The sequence below is a fragment of the Pan paniscus genome, chromosome 8, assembly GCF_029289425.2.
Source record: "Pan paniscus chromosome 8, NHGRI_mPanPan1-v2.0_pri, whole genome shotgun sequence".
NCBI lineage: Eukaryota > Metazoa > Chordata > Mammalia > Primates > Hominidae > Pan > Pan paniscus.
The window spans coordinates 115,077,296-115,095,527 of NC_073257.2; the positions used below are offsets into that span (position 1 = coordinate 115,077,296).

The 18,232-nt window shown below is 45.1% G+C and overlaps 1 protein-coding gene across 1 annotated transcript in view; it reads right to left on the bottom strand.

Annotated features, from left to right (window-relative positions):
• NT5C2 (5'-nucleotidase, cytosolic II) overlaps positions 1 to 18,232 on the bottom strand; it is a 190,401-nt gene that overhangs the window by 103,395 nt on the left and 68,774 nt on the right. The gene's annotated exons all lie outside the window — the stretch shown is intronic.

Below are 18,232 nucleotides of genomic sequence, written 5' to 3' on the forward strand. Positions count from 1 at the left end.
TGCTTGCGCCCGGCCAGGGACCGGCGCGCTGTTCCGTCCCCCAGCTCCGCCGCAGAGTTCGGCGAAGCCGACGCTCCCTGACCGCGCTGCGTCTGTCTGTCCCGCGGGTCTGGAGATCTTCAAACGATGGAACACCAGCTTTGCCCTTCTGAGGGTCTCCATCCCTTGGCATTCTGCCTGCGCCCCTCAGCCTGGCCCTGGGCTAACCTCTCCACTGTGTCTCATTCAGAAGAAGCTTTTCCTTGGGAGGAGAGGGCATCCTTTTTCCCAGTCACAGAATGTTTTGGTCTAATGGACCTCAAGGCCCCTCATTCGTCCACACCCCCATGGCACCCTCGAATCCCCTTGATGGCTAAAAACACCAGCTTTGAAGTTTGTCAGAACGAGTTCCAGTCCCAGTACCACCACTTACAAACTGTAACCTCGGGCGAGGTACCTGACCTCCCATACCCGGTGCCCACATTTGTAGCACCAGGATAGGGAACAACAGTCCCCACATCAAAGGGTGTTGACGGGATGAAATCACACAATATAGGTGAGGCCCTCAGCAGGATCCTGGCACACAGTAAGCACTCAATAAATGTTCACCCCACCACCAGCAACTCAGCAGGAAGACTCCGCAAAAGCAGCTAGCTATTTCCAGAGGACTGAATTCCTTGGTCCGAGCAGCTCTCACCAGTGAGAAAATGTATCTAAACTTCCACTCTCAGGGCCGAAATTCGATGCCTTGGAGCCACAGAGAACAAACGTCTAATCTCTCCTGGACCTTTGACTTTTCAGATACTTTACTTCTATCACCTCTGCCCAAGGTCTTCTCATTCCACATCAGTGTCTCCCGTTCCTTCCATTGTTCCTCCTCTGCCCTGGTTTTGAGGGTCTTTATCCCTCTCACGCAAATGGTAGATTTGACTGTGATTTCTTTAGAATACATCACCCAAGACTGAACCAAATGTTTGTGGTATCATCAGAGCAAAGCAGGACTATAGCTTCCTCCTTTTGGGACCTATCGCTTTGCACTCCTGCGATAAAGTTCTTGGCACCCATACTGTTGACTCATATTGGGCTTGCAGTCAACCAAAACCTCCGCGTCTTTTTAATAAGTGCTCCGCCAGAGCACTTCTACCCCTTCTTGTGCTTCTCAGCCAACTTCGCTTCAGGTCAGCTAAGGATAGACCTTGGGCCCCTCACCTTCTAAATTTCTCAGGATATATGGAAAAGAGGAATAGGGGTTGGAAGCTGGCATAACACAATCTTTAAACCAAGTGCATTTGAAAAAAGGCCAGGGTGGCGGGGCGTGGTGGCTCACACCTGTAATCCCATCACTTTGGGAAGCCAAGGCAGGTGGATCATTTGAGGTCAGGAGTTCAAGACCAGCCTGACCAACATGGCAAAACCCCATCTCTACTAACAATACAAAAATTAGCTGGGCATGGTGGCATGCACCTGTAGTCCCAGCTACTCGGGAGGCTGAGGCAGGAGAATCGCTTGAACCCGGAAGGCGGAGGTTGCAGTGAGCCAAGATCACGCCACTGAACTCCAGCCTGTGCGACAGAGGGAGACTCCATCTCCAAAAAAAAAAAAAAAGAAGAAGAAACAAAAAAAGGCCAGGGTTTGTGTCTAAACACTATGGTACTGAGAGAAAAACAAATATAGAGACACACACAAATGAATGTGATCACAACTGTGAAAAAAAACTGCACACACAAAAGACTACAGGGAAATATGTAATTGATTATGTTGTTTTCTCTCAGTGATAAGATGGGGTGGTTTCTTCTTTGTACTTTTGTATTAATTTCTTACGGTGTTTGTATTACTTTTATAATCAAGAACTTTGTTTTAAAAAATAAATCAGAAAAAAGAATTTAAAAAATCAGAGAGATGGAATAACTTGAAAAAAACTGAAAACAAAGTTAAAAGATAACAGAATAAGGGGAAAACTATTCGCAATACACAAAAGACAAAGGATTTGTCTATAAAGGACTCTTAACAAATCAATAATAAAAAGAATGAGGCCGGGCGCGGTGGCTCACGCCTGTAATCCCAGCACTTTGGGAGGCCGAGGCGGGCAGATCACGAGGTCAGGAGATCGAGACCATCCTGGCTAACGTGGTGAAACCCTGTCTCTACTAAAAACACAAAAAATTAGCTGGACGTGGTGGCAGGCGCCTATAGTCCCAGCTACTCAGGAGGCTGAGGCAGGAGAATGGTGTGAACCTGGGAGGTGGAGTTTGCAGTGAGCCGAGATGGTGCCACTGCACTCCAGCCTGGGCGACAGAGCGAGACTCCATCTCAAAAAAAAAAATAATAATTGATATGTAATCTCAGCACTTTGGGAGGCCAAGGCTGGCATATCATGAGGTCAGGAGTTCAAGACCAGTCTGACCAATATGGTGAAACCTTGTCTCTACTAAAAATACAAAAATTAGCCAGGTGTGGTGGCGCACACCTGTAATCTCAGCTACTCAGGAGGCTGAGGCAGGAGAATCACCTGAACCCAGGAGGCAGAGGTTGCAGTGAGCCGAGATTGCACCACTGCATTCCAGCCTGGGTGACGGAGTGAAACTTTGTCTTTAAAAAAAAAAAAAGAGAGAGAGAGAAAGAAAATTTAGAATCAGCTAAATGCCCACCAATGGGGGGTGGCTAACTAAAATGTAGAATATTTATATAATAAAATTCTATAGAGAATTTAAATGAAGCATGGGCAACATAGTGAGACCTCATTTCTACAAACAGTTTTTAAAAATCAGCCGGGCGTGGTGGCTCCAGCATGTAGTTGCAACTGCTACTCAGGAGGCTGAGGTGGGAGGATCACTTGAGCCCAGGAGGTCAAGGCCGCAGTAAGCTGTGATCGTGTCACTGCACTCAAGCCTGGGTGACAGAGAAAGACCCTGTCTCCAAAAATAATAATAATAAAAAATAAAAGAAGTGACTTTGATCTGCATGAATCAACATGGATATATCTTAGTCATATTTTTGAATGAAAATAGGAAGTTGCAGAATTATTTATCTATATCTATCTATTATATATAGATAGATGGATAGTATCAATATTTAAAAAATTATTCCCCCAATGCAAAACTTCAGTTAATCATGAAAAAACATCAAATAAACCCAAATTGAGGGAATATTCTACAAAATACTTGATGTGTAATCTTCAAAATTGTCAAGGTTGTGAAAGTCAAGGAAAGACTGAGAAACTGTCAGAGATTGTCCTATTCACAGATAGGAGACTAAAGAGATCTGATAACTAAACGCAATGTGGTATCCTGGAACACAAAAAGGACATTAGTGAAAAAACTGGTGAAACTGGAATAAGGTCTGAACTGGAATAAGGTCTGTAGTTCTGTTATTAGTATTGTGCTACTGTTAATTTCTTAGTCTTGAACCAGGGTTACATAAATTGTTAACATTAAGAGAAGCTGGGTGAAGTGTATGTTGAAACTTTCTATACTAGCTCTGCAACTCCTCTGTAAATCTAAAATTATTTCAAAATAAAAAGCTAAAACAGAACACACATAAATAATACCATTATTCCCTATTATCATACATTAGGTTTATGAAAGATTTTTAAAACAGGTCTGTAAAGCTACATGCCCAAAATATATCAGAAGTTCTCTCTAAGCTAGGGATAAAGGACCATTATTTTATTGAGAGAATGTTCAAAGGGAGTATTGGCTTTCCTTTTAATGTTTTGGAAGATAAGTGTAATCATGTATTGCTTTTGTAACAAAAAATTAATTCTTTTAAATGCAAAAGGATAGAACAATTTTGCCTCATGACTTTCAAGGGTAAGAAAAGCCATGCCAACTCATGAAACAACCTTCTAACAAAGGGCTGGGAGGCTGAGGAACCATAAAGAGCTTGCTTGAGGTCTCTAACCTGACATTAGCTGAAGAGCCTGGGCACTGCTTGGCAAAAGAGACCACCCCACTGTGGCCTTGGATGGCCTCTCATCAACTTCCTGCCAGGCACTCATGTGACTGTCCTATCCAATCTGATCTACACTGTTTTCCCGGGAATACCCAGAAACTCTGAGTCACCCAGAATATCAGCAGCATTCACAAGCCACTCATCAGTTTTTCTGCTTCTTGGTAGAAGCTCTCCTCAAAACTATGCATTGAGTGCCTACTATGTGCCTAACACTGACGGATACAGACATGAGTTGCTGCCCTCATGGAGACTTGCTGACTACTTGGAAGATGAACGCTAAATAAACAAAAAGTTGCTTTACTACAATTTTGATAAGTGCTATGCAGGAAAAGTAAAAGATGCTATGAGGGAGAACAAAATGGAGTTTAGAGTTAGGATCGGGTGAGGGTCAGGAAACCGTTCCCTGAGGAAATGACATCTCAGCTGAGATCTGAAGGATGAGTAGGACTCAGGTGAAAAAGTGAGAGGGCCGGGTGCAGTGGCTCATACCTGTAATCCCAGCACTTTGGGAGGTTGAGACAGGAGGATCGCTTGAGCCCAGGAGTTTAAGACCAGCCTGGACAACGTAGCAAGACCCCATCTCTACAAAAAAAAATTTTTTTTTAATTAGCCCAGCATGGTGGCACATACCTATAGTCCTAGCTACTTGGGAGGCTGAAGCAGGAGGGTCACTTGAGCCCAGGAGTTTGAGGTTTCAGTGAGCTATGACCGGACCACTGCACTCCTGCCTGAATGACAGAACAACACCCTGTTTCAAAAAAGGAAAGAAAGAGAGAGAGAAAGAGAGAGATAAAGAGAGGGAGAGGGAGGAAGGAAGGGAGGGAGGGAGGCAAAAGTGAGGGGGAACTTGTTTGCAAGAGTGAAAGAGAAAACAGCTGGTGCTAGAGATGAGTCTTGTGTATCTAAGGAATAACCCAAGCCTAAAGAAAAAGGGAGAAAGCCCTGGAGGGAGGCAAGGTCAGACCTGGCAGGGCACTGCAGACCACGTTAATGAACAGGGTCCCCAACCTTAAGTGCAATGGAGAGTAACTGAAGGGCATCAAGCAGAGTGGCAGGGATCAGATTCGCAGTTTAAATGTAACCAACAACTAACTGCCTCACATAGTCATGAAAATTAATTCATTTGAATTAAGCAAAAATCTCTCAGGTGCCTTTTGGAAACTTCCACTGGGTGTTTACAGTGTGAGAGAGACAAGATCTGCGACCTTTATCGCAATTATTTTATTTGTTGAACATCTACCAGATAGTAGACACTGGAGATTCAAATTGATCCCCCACCCACACCTTGTTCCAAAGTTGCTGAACATCTATTAAGGAAATCAGACACTTGGGTAAAAAATGAAGGCAGGTCATTGTAAGCCTCATGCCAGATTAGTGACCCCAAAGATCTTCAGAGTTTCAGAAGAGATGGATTCTTGAGATATAGGAGAGTTAGAATCAAATACATGCACTTCAGACGCATGGATATAGTTTTTTTAATGGAAAATAACATGTGTTGGCAAGGATATGGAGAAATTTGAACCCTCGTGCATTGTTGCCATTCCTTGAAAAAATTAAACAAATGACTCAGCAATTCTGCTGCTAGGTAGATACCCAAAATAATTAAAAATAGGCACTCAAACGGATACTTGTACACAAATATTCGTATCACCATTTTCACAATGCCCAAAAGATGGAAACAACCCAAGTGTCCATCAACACATGAATGGATAAACAAGACATGGTATATACATACAATGGAATATTATTCGGCCATAAAAAGGAATGAAGTTTTGGCTGGGCACTGTGGCTCATGCCTGTAATTGCAGCACTTTGGGAGGCTGAGGCAGGCAGATCACTTGAGGCCAGGAGTTTGAGACAAGCCTGGCCAATATGGCAAAACCCTATCTCTACTAAAAATACAAAAATTAGCTGGGTGCATGCAGTAATCCCAGCTACTAGGGAGGCTGAGGCACAAGAATGGCTTAAATCTGGGAGGTGGAGGTGGCAGTGAGCTGAGATCATGCCACGCACTCCTGCCTGGGTGACAGAGCAACACTATGTCTCAGAAATAAATAAATAAAGTTTTGATACATGCTACAACTTGGATGAACCTTGAAAACATTACGCAGCCAGGTGTGGTGGCTCACACCTGTAATCCCAGCACTTCGGGAGGCTGAGGCGGGATGACCACTTGAACCCAGGAGGCGGAGGTTGCAGTGAGCTGAGATTGTGCCACTGCACTCAAGCCTGGTGGACAGAGAGAAAAAGAAAAAAAATGCTAAGAGAAATAAGCCAGACACAAAAGGACAAATATTACATGATTCTACTTATATGAAATAGCTAGAATAGGCAAATTCATAGAGACAGAAAGCAGATTAGCAGTCACCAGGGGTTGGGGGAAGAAAGGAGTGGAGAATTATTGCTTAATGGTGACAGAGTTTCTGTTTGGGGTGATGAAAACATTCTGGACATAGACAGTGGTGAGGGTTGCACCACATTGAGAATGTAATTAACGCCACTGAATAGTACTCTTAAAAATGGTTAAAATGGCCTATTTTATGTTATATATATTTTACCACAATTTAAAAAAAAAAAAACTTAACTTTCCAAAAAAGGAATCAAATACATAAATAGCACTGTTTACTCCATGTTCACCTGACTTCTTCCAAACTTCCATTTTCCAGTTCTTAGAACACCCCAGGTCTCGTTGTCCCTACGTTAAACTGTTTCTCTACCTGAAAGCCTCTTTTCACCTTTCTAACTCATACTCATCTTGAAGGCCTTAACTCAAATGTTTGTCAGAGGCATTCGCTAATCTCCAAGCCAATCTACCTGAAATTCCCTCCTGTTATTTTCTTTCATGCTGCCCTGTACCTTCCTTTCCCTTCTCTAACTTACCACAGTTGCAATGAAAGAAATATTTGTGTGATATGTTTTCAATATCTGCCTTCACAATATCGCCTGTAAACTCCAAGAGGGCAGGGACAGTCTGTCTTGTTCACTGAGAGGGAGACAGCACTTAGCCCAGGGTCTGACACACTGGGGGAGTCCCTATATATCTTTTAAATAAATTAATTAGTAACTAAATGATGGTGTGATGGGATTGTGAGTAGAATTTATTTTAATGCCTTTTACGATGCTGTAAATTGGATTAAAGTATTTAAACAAAAGAAGAAGCCAGGCACAGTGGCTTACACCTGTAATCCCAGCACTTTGGGAGGCCAAGGCAGGCGGATCACGAGGTTAGGAGTTCAAGCCCAGCCTGGCCAACATAGTGAAACCCCGTCTCTACTAAAAATACAAAAAATTAGCCAGGCGTGGTGGCAGGCCCCTGTAATCCCAGCCACTCAGGAGCCTGAGGCAGGAGAATTGCTTGAACCCGGGAAGTGGAGGTTGCAGTGAGTTGAGATGGCCACATTTGCACTCCAGCCCGGGCAACAGTGCGAGACCCCATCTCAAAAAAAAAAAGGGAAGCAAACTAGGGCTCTCATTTTTGTTGTTGTTGTTGTTGAGATGGAGTCTCGCTCTGTTGCCCAGGCTAGAGTGCAGTGGCCCAATCTCAGCTCACTGCAACCTCCACTTCCTGGGTTCAAGCAATTCTCCTGCCTCAGCCTCCTAAGTAGCTGGGACTACAGGCACACACTACCACGCTTGGCTAATTTTTGTATTTTTAGTAGAGACAGTGTTTCACTATGTTGGCCAGGCTGGTCTCGAACTCCTAACCTCAAGTAATCCACCCACCTTGGCCTCCCAAAGTGCTGGGATTACAGGCGTGAGCCACCAGGCCCAGCCAGCTCTCATTCTTACATTCCTGCCTCTACCCTGTGAAGCTGCAGCCCTCTCATAGAAGGAACCTGAGCAAATCACTAGTACAGTTTGTTTCCAGGTAGATCTAAAATATCACCAACCATTCCAACCTTAGCCTCTAAATATCCATCTAAATAAGTGATAAGTTGCCGCACTTAAAATGAAACACCTCTTCCCTGTGCAACCAGAACCCATATCCCTCCACCAGAGCAGTTCAGACCACCTGAGCATTTCACATATTTGGGTTTAGCAGCGCTTATATTAGAACTAAAGCCTCAGGCTGGGCGTGGTGGCTCACACCTGTAATCCCAGCACTTTGGGAGGCCAAGGTGGGTGGATCACTTAAGGTCAGGAATTCAAGACCAGCCTGGCTAACATGGTGAAACTCCATCTCTACTAAAAATACAAAAATTAGCTGGGCATGGTGGCATGCTCCTGTAGTCCCAGTTATTCAGGAGGCTGAGGCAGGAGAATCACTTGAACCTGGGAGACGGAGGTTGCAGTAAGCTGAGATCATGAGATCGTGCCACTGCACTCTCACCTGGGCAACAGAGCAAGTGAGACTCTGTCTCAAAACAAACAAACAAACAAAACAAAATAAAACAAAGCAAAAAAAACCACCAAAGCCTCAGGTGAACTCATGTCAGAGTGAAAAAGTGCATTTACTTGTCTATTTAAAAAGCCAATTCTTCTGGTATATACAGGTAAGTTTCTACTATTTGTCAGTGAGAGCATTTCCTAATCAATTTAATTTTCTCATCTTGGCATTCCATATCTACCTCAGTAAACAATTTTCTATGCTAACAAGAAGTCAAACAAACATATAATTATTTTTGAGATAAGAAATGCAAATAAAAGCTGATTTAATGAATTTGTTTTCTGGATGTGGACACTTGTGGAAACTGAAAAAACGTGACAACTCAGGAAGAAGACACAGTTCGCTCACAACAGCTTTTACCTAAACACATTTTAGCCCACATACCATTGATTCTCTCAGACCACAAGCCATTGTCTTCTCTCTGCTTTTACTTTTTTACATTTTACATATAAATTGCATGAACCACTGGGCATGGTGGCTCAAGCCTGTAATCCCAGCACTTTGGGAGGCCGAGGTGGGCGGATCACCAGAGGTCAGGAGTTCGAGACCAGCCTGGCCAACATGGCGAAACCCTGTCTCTACAAAAAATATAAAAATTAGCTGGGCTTGGTGGTGGGTGCCTGTAATTTCAGCTACTCAGGAGGCTGAGACAGGAGAATCACTTGAACCTGGGAGGCAGAGGTTGCAGTGAGCGAAGACTGTGCCATTGCACTCCAGCCTGGGCAACAAGAGCAAAACGAAACTCCATCTAAAAAAAAAAAAAATTGCATGAACCAGAGAGTGCAAGGCAAACCGGTGACCACAGACATTAGGAAACTGTTGATCACAAGTAACAAGAAACCCAGTTAAAATGGCTTAAACAATAAGGAAGTTCAGAGGTATGGTACGCTCTGTGGTAAATATTCAGTAATCAATATTGCCATTAAGGACCAAGTTTCAGCCAGGAGCGCTGGCTCATGCCTGTAATCCAAACACTTTGAGAGGCTGTGGTGGGCAGATGGCTTGAGCCCAGGAGTTCAAGACCAGCCTAGGCAACATGACAAAACTCTGTCTCTACAAAAAATGTTTAAGATTAGGTGGGCGTAGTCATGTGTGCCTGTAGTCCCAGCTACTCAGGAGGCTAAAATGGAAGGATCACTTGAGCCTGGGAGGTAGAGGCTGCAGTGAGGAGAATATGCCCACTACACTACAGCCTGGGTGGCAGAATGACACCCTTATCTCAAAAAAAAAAAAAAAAAAAAAACAGGACCAAGTTTTGTCTCTCTGCCCTGTAGTCCTGAAAGTTTGCTTCATCTTACGATGTGTAGGTTGGCTTCAAGTTTCCTCCCTCATGTCAACAAAGCACAGACACCTCTCCTCCACAACAGTCCTTCCTTTCAACCTAATTGGAATGAATTAGGAAACATGCAGACCCCTCAGACTAAAAGTCATTGCCAAGAAAGGATCATACACCAACAAATTAGATATTGTCCCTGGGGCTGGGGATGGAGAGGATACCTGAGCAAAACTGGAATTTTTCATGGGCAGAAGGAGTGGAGAGTGGATGCTAAGTAGGCAGCCAAGAGTATCCACTACAACTAGCAAAACTGAATATGCCTAAGCCTTGGGTTAAGAGTAGTACTAGAGAAATATAAAAACAACACACTGGATGTCACATATCCACTAATCTTCTGGTTCTTAAATTTTTTTTTTTTTTTTTTTTTTGAGACAAGGTCTGGCTCTGTTGCCCAGGCTGGAGTGCAGTGGCACAATCTCGGCTCACTCCAACTTCCGCCTCCTGAGCTCAAGCCATCCTCCCTCCTCAGCCTCCCAAGTAGCTGGGACTACAGGCACACACCACCACACCCGGCTAATTTTGGTGTTTTTTTGTAGAGATGGGGTTTTGCTATGATGGCCAGCATGGTCTCTAACTCCTGAGCTCAAGTGATCTGCCTGCCTTGGCCTCCCAAAGTGCTGGGATTACAGGTGTAAGCTACCGCGCTAGGCCTGCTCAACTGGTTCTTAACCCTCATGAGGGTTAATTCACCATTAGAGACTGGCTCATGACAGCAGTGATTCTCAGAAACATCAGGAAGCCTATATTCTTGGTGGTGTTCTTTATGTCCTGAGTCTGTCCTTGCAAGAGAGAGAATGGTATGTCTCAGTGGTATAAAGAACCTAGTCCTGCACCTTAGCCATCCTCTCTAGTCCTGGTTCATGCTGTCCCCTTCTTGGATCCCACCCTAGTCCTTCAAAGTGATATTGAGCTGAATTTCCCAATTTGGGAAATTTACCTTGGGAGTCTCAGAGCACATTTTGGTATGACAGCTCTATGAGATATTAATAGATGTTACTTAGAAAAAAAGTTCTAGGCCAGGCACTGTGGCTCACACCTGAAAACCCAGCCCTTTGGAAGGCTGAGGCAGGAGTATTGCTTGAGCTCAGAAGTTCAAGACCAGCCTGGGCAACATAGGTAGACCACATATCCACAAAAAATTTTTTTAAAAAGTTAGCTGGCAGCCGGGCATGGTGGCTCATGCCTGTAATCCTAGCACTTTGGGAGGCTAAGGCGGGCTGATCATGAGGTCAGTAGATCAAGACCATCCTGGCCAACATTGTGAAACCCCATCTCTACTAAAAACACAAAAACTAGCTGGGTATGGTGGCACTGTTATGCCCAGACCGTTAGTTCCCCAAAGAAGACCACCAGAGTCCAGAGTCAAAGCCAAGCAGCAAGGATCTTTACTACAAGTTCGAACCTGGTCCCTCCATTCCACAGCATACAAGAGGGCCCTGAACAATGCGAGTGTTTGCTTTTTATAGCCTGAAAGTTACAGGGGAACAAAGGAATTCTTTTGGTTCCTGCTCTTTCAGTAAAACTTTGAACGGCTGTCCCCTTATCGGAGACTTTCCTGGTGGTGTTTGTACTGGGCTCAGGAAGTTTGAGAGATATATGGTGATATGTGGTGGGATGGGAGGATGGGATGTGTTTGTACTGGGCTTGTTTGTTTTGAGCCCGGGGCTGAGGAATGTGCCCGGCTCTTTTCAGCACACGCCTGTAGTCCCAGCTACTCGGGAGGCTGAAGCAAGAGAATCACTTGAACCCGGGAGGTGGAGGTTGCAGTGAGCTGAGATCGCACCACTGCACTCCAGCCTGGCGACAGAGTGAGACTCCATCTCAAAAAAAACCCAAAAAAACAAAAAACCAAAAAAACAGTTAGCTGGCTGTGATGGCTTGTAGCTGTAGTCCCAGCCACTCATGAGGCTAAAGTGGGAGGATCGCTTGAGCCCAGGAGGTCAAGGCTGCAGTGAGCCATGATTAAGCCACTGTACTCCAGTCTGGGTGACAGAGTGAGACCTGTCTCAATTTAAAAAAAAAAAGAAAGGAAAGAAAAAAAGAAAGAAAGAAAAAAGTTCCATGCTTGCTGAAATCTTGAAAGACCTACTTAAACATTTAGCACTCAAAAAACTTGGGCATTTATCAGTATAAATTCCTAGATCAGCACATTCACTGCGTCTTTTAAAGATTGTAAGGCCTTGTAAGCAAGAAAATGGCTCTGGTGAGATGGGTTTATATAGGGATTTGTAACAGGGATGCACTGTATTTTTTTAATCAGTGGTTCTCAAATTTCATCAGGTATGGTTGCCTGGGGAGTTTTCTAAAAGGCAGATTCCATACCATATCTCAGTCTTACCAATCGTGACTCTCTGGCCTTGGGTCCTAGGAATTCGAAATTTAAACAAATTCCTAAGTAATTCTGATGCAAGTAGTCCCTGTGTTCTCTGAAAATGTTAACTATCTGCCTCACCGGTGCTTGTGACAGCAATCAATGTTGCCATGGTAATAGCCAATCCGAGCCACCCCCTGCTGTCTGCTGCCCAGGCAACATTGACTTCATGTGTCTCTTTCTTGTTTGCTAGCCCAAAGGGCCACTTTGAAAAATAATCTTCTGAGTACTACAGAAACTATACAATTGACCTAAAGAAACTCACTATTGCAGGATCAGGGATTATAAATCCCTATGTCACCTCACCTTCAGAGTATTAGTCTCTTCAGCACCTTTTGTGGCTCCAATTCAGATGTCAGATGCTAGGCATCAATGTTGGTATTTCATTGGCATAAATAGGGTGCAGTCCCTGAAACTCAGACAGTTTTCCAAGCCCACCATGATCTAGGTGTCAGGCCTCTGAGCCCAAGCTAAGCCATCATATCCCCTGTGACTTGCACGTATACATCCAGATGGCCTGAAGCAAGTGAAGAATCACAAAAGAAGTGAAAATGGCTGGTTCCTACCTTAACTGATGACATTCAACCATTGTGATTTGTTCCTGCCCCACCTTAACTGAGCAATTAACCTTGTGAAATTCCTTCTCCTGGCTCAGAAGCTCCCCCACCGAGCACTTTGTGACCCCCGCCCCTGCCCACAAGAGAAAAACCCCCTTTGACTGTAATTTTCCACTACCCACCCAAATCCTATAAAACTGTCCCACCCCTATCTTCCTTGCTGACTCCTTTTTCGGACTCAGCCCACCTGCACCCAGGTGAAATAAACAGCCTTGTTGCTCACACAAAGCCTGTTTGGTGGTCTCTTCACACGGACATGCATGACATTTGGTGCCGTGACTCAGATCAGGGGACCTCCCTTGGGCGATCAATCCCCTGTCCTGCTCTTTGCTCCATGAGAAAGATTCACCTACGACCTCGGGTCCTCAGACCAACCAGCCCAAGGAACATCTCACCAATTTTAAATCAGGTAAGTGGCCTATTTTTACTCTCTTCTCCAACCTCTCTCACTATCCTTCAACCTCTTTCTCCTTTCGATTTTGGCACCACCCTTCAATCTCTCCCTTCTCTTAATTTCAGTTCCTTTCCTTTTCTGGTAGAGACAGAGGAGATGCGTTTTATCTGTGAACCCAAAACTCCGGCTCTGGTCACGGACTCGGGAAGACAGTCTTCCCTTGGTGTTTAATCACTGTGGGGATGCTTACCCACGTTTCAGAGGTGTCTGATCACCAGGGGGATGCCTGGCCTTGATCCTTCACCTTGGTGGCCAGTACCACTTTCACTGGGTGGCAAGCACCACCTCCCCTGGGGGGCAAGTACCCTCCCACCCCTTCTCTCCATGTGTCTACTCTCTCTTTTCTCTGGGCTTGCCTCCTTCACTATGGGCAACCTTCCACCCTCCATTCCTCCCTCTTCTCCCTTAGCCTGTGTTCTCAAGAACTTAAAACCTCTTCAGCTCACACCTGACCTAAAACCTAAATGCCTTATTTTCTTCTGCAACACTGCTTGGCCCCAATACAAACTTGATAAATGCTCTAAATGGCCAGAAAACAGCACTTTCGATTTCTCCATCCTACAGGACCTAGATAATTTTTGTCGAAAAATTGGTAAATGGCCTGAGATGCCTTACATACAGGCGTTTTTTCACACTTCGTTCCCTCCCTAGTCTCTGTTCCCAATGCAATTCGTCCCAAATCCTCCTTCTTTCCCTACCGCCTGTCCCCTCAGTCCCAACCCCAAGCATTGCTGAGTCTTTCCAATCTTCCTTTTCTACCAAGCCATCTGACCTCTCCCCTCCTCCCCAGACTGCTCCCTACGTTGCTTTCTGCCAGGCTGAATCAGGCTCCAAATCTTCCTCAGCCTCTGCTCCTCCACCCTATAAACCTTTTATCACCTCCCCTCCTCACACCCAGTGCAGCTTACAGTTTTGTTCCATGACTGGCTCTCCCCTACCTGCCCAACGATTTCCTCTTAGAGAGGTGGCTGGAGCTGAAGGCATAGTCAGGGTACTTGTGCCTTTTTCTCTATCAGACCTCTCTCAGATCAGTCAGTGTTTAGGCTCTTTCTCATCAGACCCCACTAATTATATATAGGAATTCCAATATCTAACTCTGTCCTGCAATTTAACCTGGAGTGATTTAAATGTCATCCTAACATCTACCCTTTCCCCAGATGAACAGGAAAGAGTTTTTTCTCTAGCCCAATCTCACACTGATAACCACCGGCTTCACAAGCCAGACCTCCAAGAAGGCATTAGAGCAGTTCCCCAAGAGGATCCCCAATGGAACTATCAGGCAGATTCCCCAGGTATAATTAGGTGAGATTACATGATTTCCTGCCTAGTTGATGGGCTTACAAAGGCAGCTTACAAAGCTGTTAATTATGACAAGCTTAAAGAAACTACCCAAGGTAAAGACAAAAACCTAGCCCAGTTCCTGGCTTGTTTGGCAGCAACCCTGAGATGCTTTACAGCCCTAGACCCTGAAGGGTCAGAAGGCCGTCTTATTCTAAATAGGCATTTTATCACCCAGTCAGCTCCTGACATTAGAAAAAAGCTTCAAAAATTAGAATCCAGCCCTCAAACCCCACAACAGGAATTAATCAACCTCACCTTCAAGGTGTACAATAATAGAGAGGAGGCAGCCACACAGCAACGCATTTCTGAGTTACAATTACTTGCCTTTGCTGTGAGACAAAACCCAGCCACACCTCCAGCACACAAGAACTTCAAACTGCCTAAGCCACAGCAGTCAAGCATTCCTACAGGACCTCCTCCAACAGGCTGTTGCTTCAAGTGCCAGAAATCTGGCCACTGGGCCAAGGAATGCCTGCAGCCCAGGATTCCTCCCAAGCTGTGTCCCATCTGTGCAGGGACCCACTGGAAATCAGACTGCCCAGCTCACCCGGCAGCCACTCCTAGAGCCCCTAAAGGTCTGGCCCAAGGCTCTCTGACTGACTGCTTCCCAGATTTGCTCGGCTTGGCAGCTGAAGACTGATGCTGCCTGATCGCCTTGGAAGCCCCCTGGACCATCATGGATGCTGAGCTTTGGGTAACTCTCACAGTGGAGGGTAAGTCCGTCCCCTGTTTAATCAACACAGGGGCTACCCACTCCACATTACCTTCTTTTCAAGGGCCTGTTTCCCTTGCCCCCATAACTGTTGTGGGTATTGACGGCCAAGCTTCAAAACCCCTTAAAACTCCCCCACTCTGGTGCCAACATGGACAACATTATTTTATGCACTCTTTTTTAGTTATCCCCACCTGCCTAGTTCCCTTATTTTTTTTATTTTTTATTTTTTGAGATGGAGTCTTGCTCTGTCGCCCAGGCTGGAGTGCAGTGGTGCGATCTTGGCTCACTGCAAGCTCCGCCTCCTGAGTTCATGCCATTCTCCTGCCTCAGCCTCCAGAGTAGCTGGAACTACAGGCGCCCACCACCACGCCCAGCTAATTTTTTTTTTTTTTTGTATTTTTAGTAGAGATGGGGTTTCACCATGTTAGTGAGGATGGTCTCGATCTCCTGACCTCGTGATCCGCCCACCTCGGCCTCCCAAAGTGCTAGGATTACAGGCGTGAGCCACCGTGCCTGGCCCCAGTTCCCTTATTAGGCCAAGACATTTTAACCAAATTATCTGCTTCCCTGACTCTTCCTGGACTACAGCCAAATCTCATTGTCACCCTTCTTCCCAACCCAAAGCCTCCTTCATGTCTTCCCCTCGTATCCCCCTACCTTAACCCACAAGTATGGGACACCTCTACCCCCTCCCTGGCAACCGATCACACACCCACTACTATCCCACTAAAATCTAATCACCCTTACCCCACTGAACGCCAGTATCCCATCCCACAACAGGCTTTAAGGGGATTGAAGCCTGTTATCACTCGCCTGCTACAGCATGGGATTCTAAAACCTATGAACTCTTCTTACAATTCCCACATTTTACCTGTCCAAAAACCGGACAAGTCTTACAAGTTACTTCAGGATCTGCACCTTATCAACCAAATTGTTTTGCCTATCCACCCCGTGGTGCCAAACCCATATACCGTCTTATCCTCAATACCTCCCTCCACAACCCATTATTCTGTTCTGCATCTCAAACATGCTTTCTTTACTATTTCTTTGCACCCTTCATCCCAGCCTCTCTTCGCTTTCACTTGGACTGACCCTGACACCCATCAGTCTCAGCAACTTACCCAGGCTGTACTGCTGCAAGGCTTCACCGACAGCCCCCATTACTTCAGTAAAGTCCTTTCTCATGATTTACTTTCTTTCCATCCATCTCCTTCTCACCTTATTAAATATTTTGACAACTTTCTACTTTATAGCCCCTCCTACAAAACTTCCCAACAGGACACCCTTCTGCTCCTCCAACATCTATTCTCAAAAGGATATTGTGTATCCCCCTCCAAAGCCCAAATTTCTTCCTCATCCATTACCTATCTCAGCATAATTCTTCATAAAAACACATGTGCTCTCCCTGCTGATCATGTCCAGCTTATCTCCAAAACCCCAACCCCTTCTACAAAACAACAACTCCTTTCCTTCCTAGGCATGGTTAGGTACTTCTGCCTTTGGATACCTAATTTTACCATCCTGACTAAACCATTATATAAACTCATAAAAGGAAACCTAGCTGACCCCATAAATCCTAAATCCTTTCCCCACTCCCTTTCCATTCCTTAAAAAACAGCCCTAAAAACTGCCCCACACTAGCTCTCCCTAACTCATCCCAACCCTTTTCATTACACACAGCCAAACTACAGGGCTGTGCGGTAAGAATTCTTACACAAAAGCTGGGACCACACCGTTAGCCTTTCTGTCCAAACAACGTAACCTTACTGTTTTAGCCTAGCACTCATATCTGTGTGTGGCAGCTGCTGCTGCATTAATACTTTTAGAGGCCCTCAAAATCACAAACTATGCTCAACTCACTCTCTACAGTTCTCATAACTTCCAAAATCTATTTTTTTCCTCAAATCTGACGCATATACTTTATGCTCCCCAGTTCCTTCAGCTATACTCACTCTTTGTTGAGTCTCCCACAATTACCATTGTTACTGGCCTGGACTTCAATCCAGCCTCCCACCTCATTCTGGATGCCACACCTGACCCCCATGACTGTATCTCTCTGATCCACTTGACATTCACTTGATTTCCCCATATTTCCTTCTTTCCTGTTCCTCACCCTGAGCACACTTGGTTTATTGATAGCAGTTCCACCAGGCCTAATCGCCACTCACCAGCAAAGGCAGGCTATGCTATAGTATCTTCCACATCTATCCTTGAGGCTACCACTGTGCCCCACTCCACTACCTCTCAGCAAGCCGAACTCATTGCCTTAACTCAAGCCCTCACTCTTGCAAAGGGACTATGCATCAATATTTATACTGATGCTAAATATGCCTTCCATATCCTGCACCACCATGCTGTTATATGGGCAGAAAGAGGTTTCCTCACTATGCAAGGGTCCTCCATCATTAATGTCTCTTTAATAAAAACTCTTCTCAAGGCCACTTTACTTCCAAAGGAAGCTGGAGTCCTTCACTGCAAGGGCCCTCAAAAGGCATCAGATCCCATCGCTCAGGGCAATGCTTATGCTGATAAAGTAGCTAAAAAAGCAGCTAGCATTCCAACTTCTATCCCTCACAGCCAGTTTTTCTCCTTCTCATTGATCACTCCCACCTACTCTCCCACTGAAACTTCCACCTATCAATCTCTTCCCACACAAGGCAAATGGTTCTTGGACCAAGGAAAATATCTCCTTCCAGCCTCATAGGCCCATTCTAATCTGCCGTCATTTCATAACCTCTTCCATGTAGGTTACAAGCTGCTAGCCTGTCTCTTAGAACCTCTCATTTCCTTTCCATCATGGAAATCTATCCTTAAGGAAATCACTTCTCAGTGTTCCATCTGCTGTTCTACTACTCCTCAGGGATTGTTCAGGCCCCCTCCCTTCCCTACACTTCAAGCTCAGGGATTTGCCCCTGCCCAGGACTGGCAAATTGACTTTATTCACATGCCCTGAGTCAGAAAACTAAAATACCTCTTGGTCTGAGTAGACACTTGTACTGGATGGGTAGAGGCCTTTCCCACAGGGTCTGAGAAGGCCACTGCCATCATTTCTTCCCTTCTATCAGACAGAATTCCTCAATT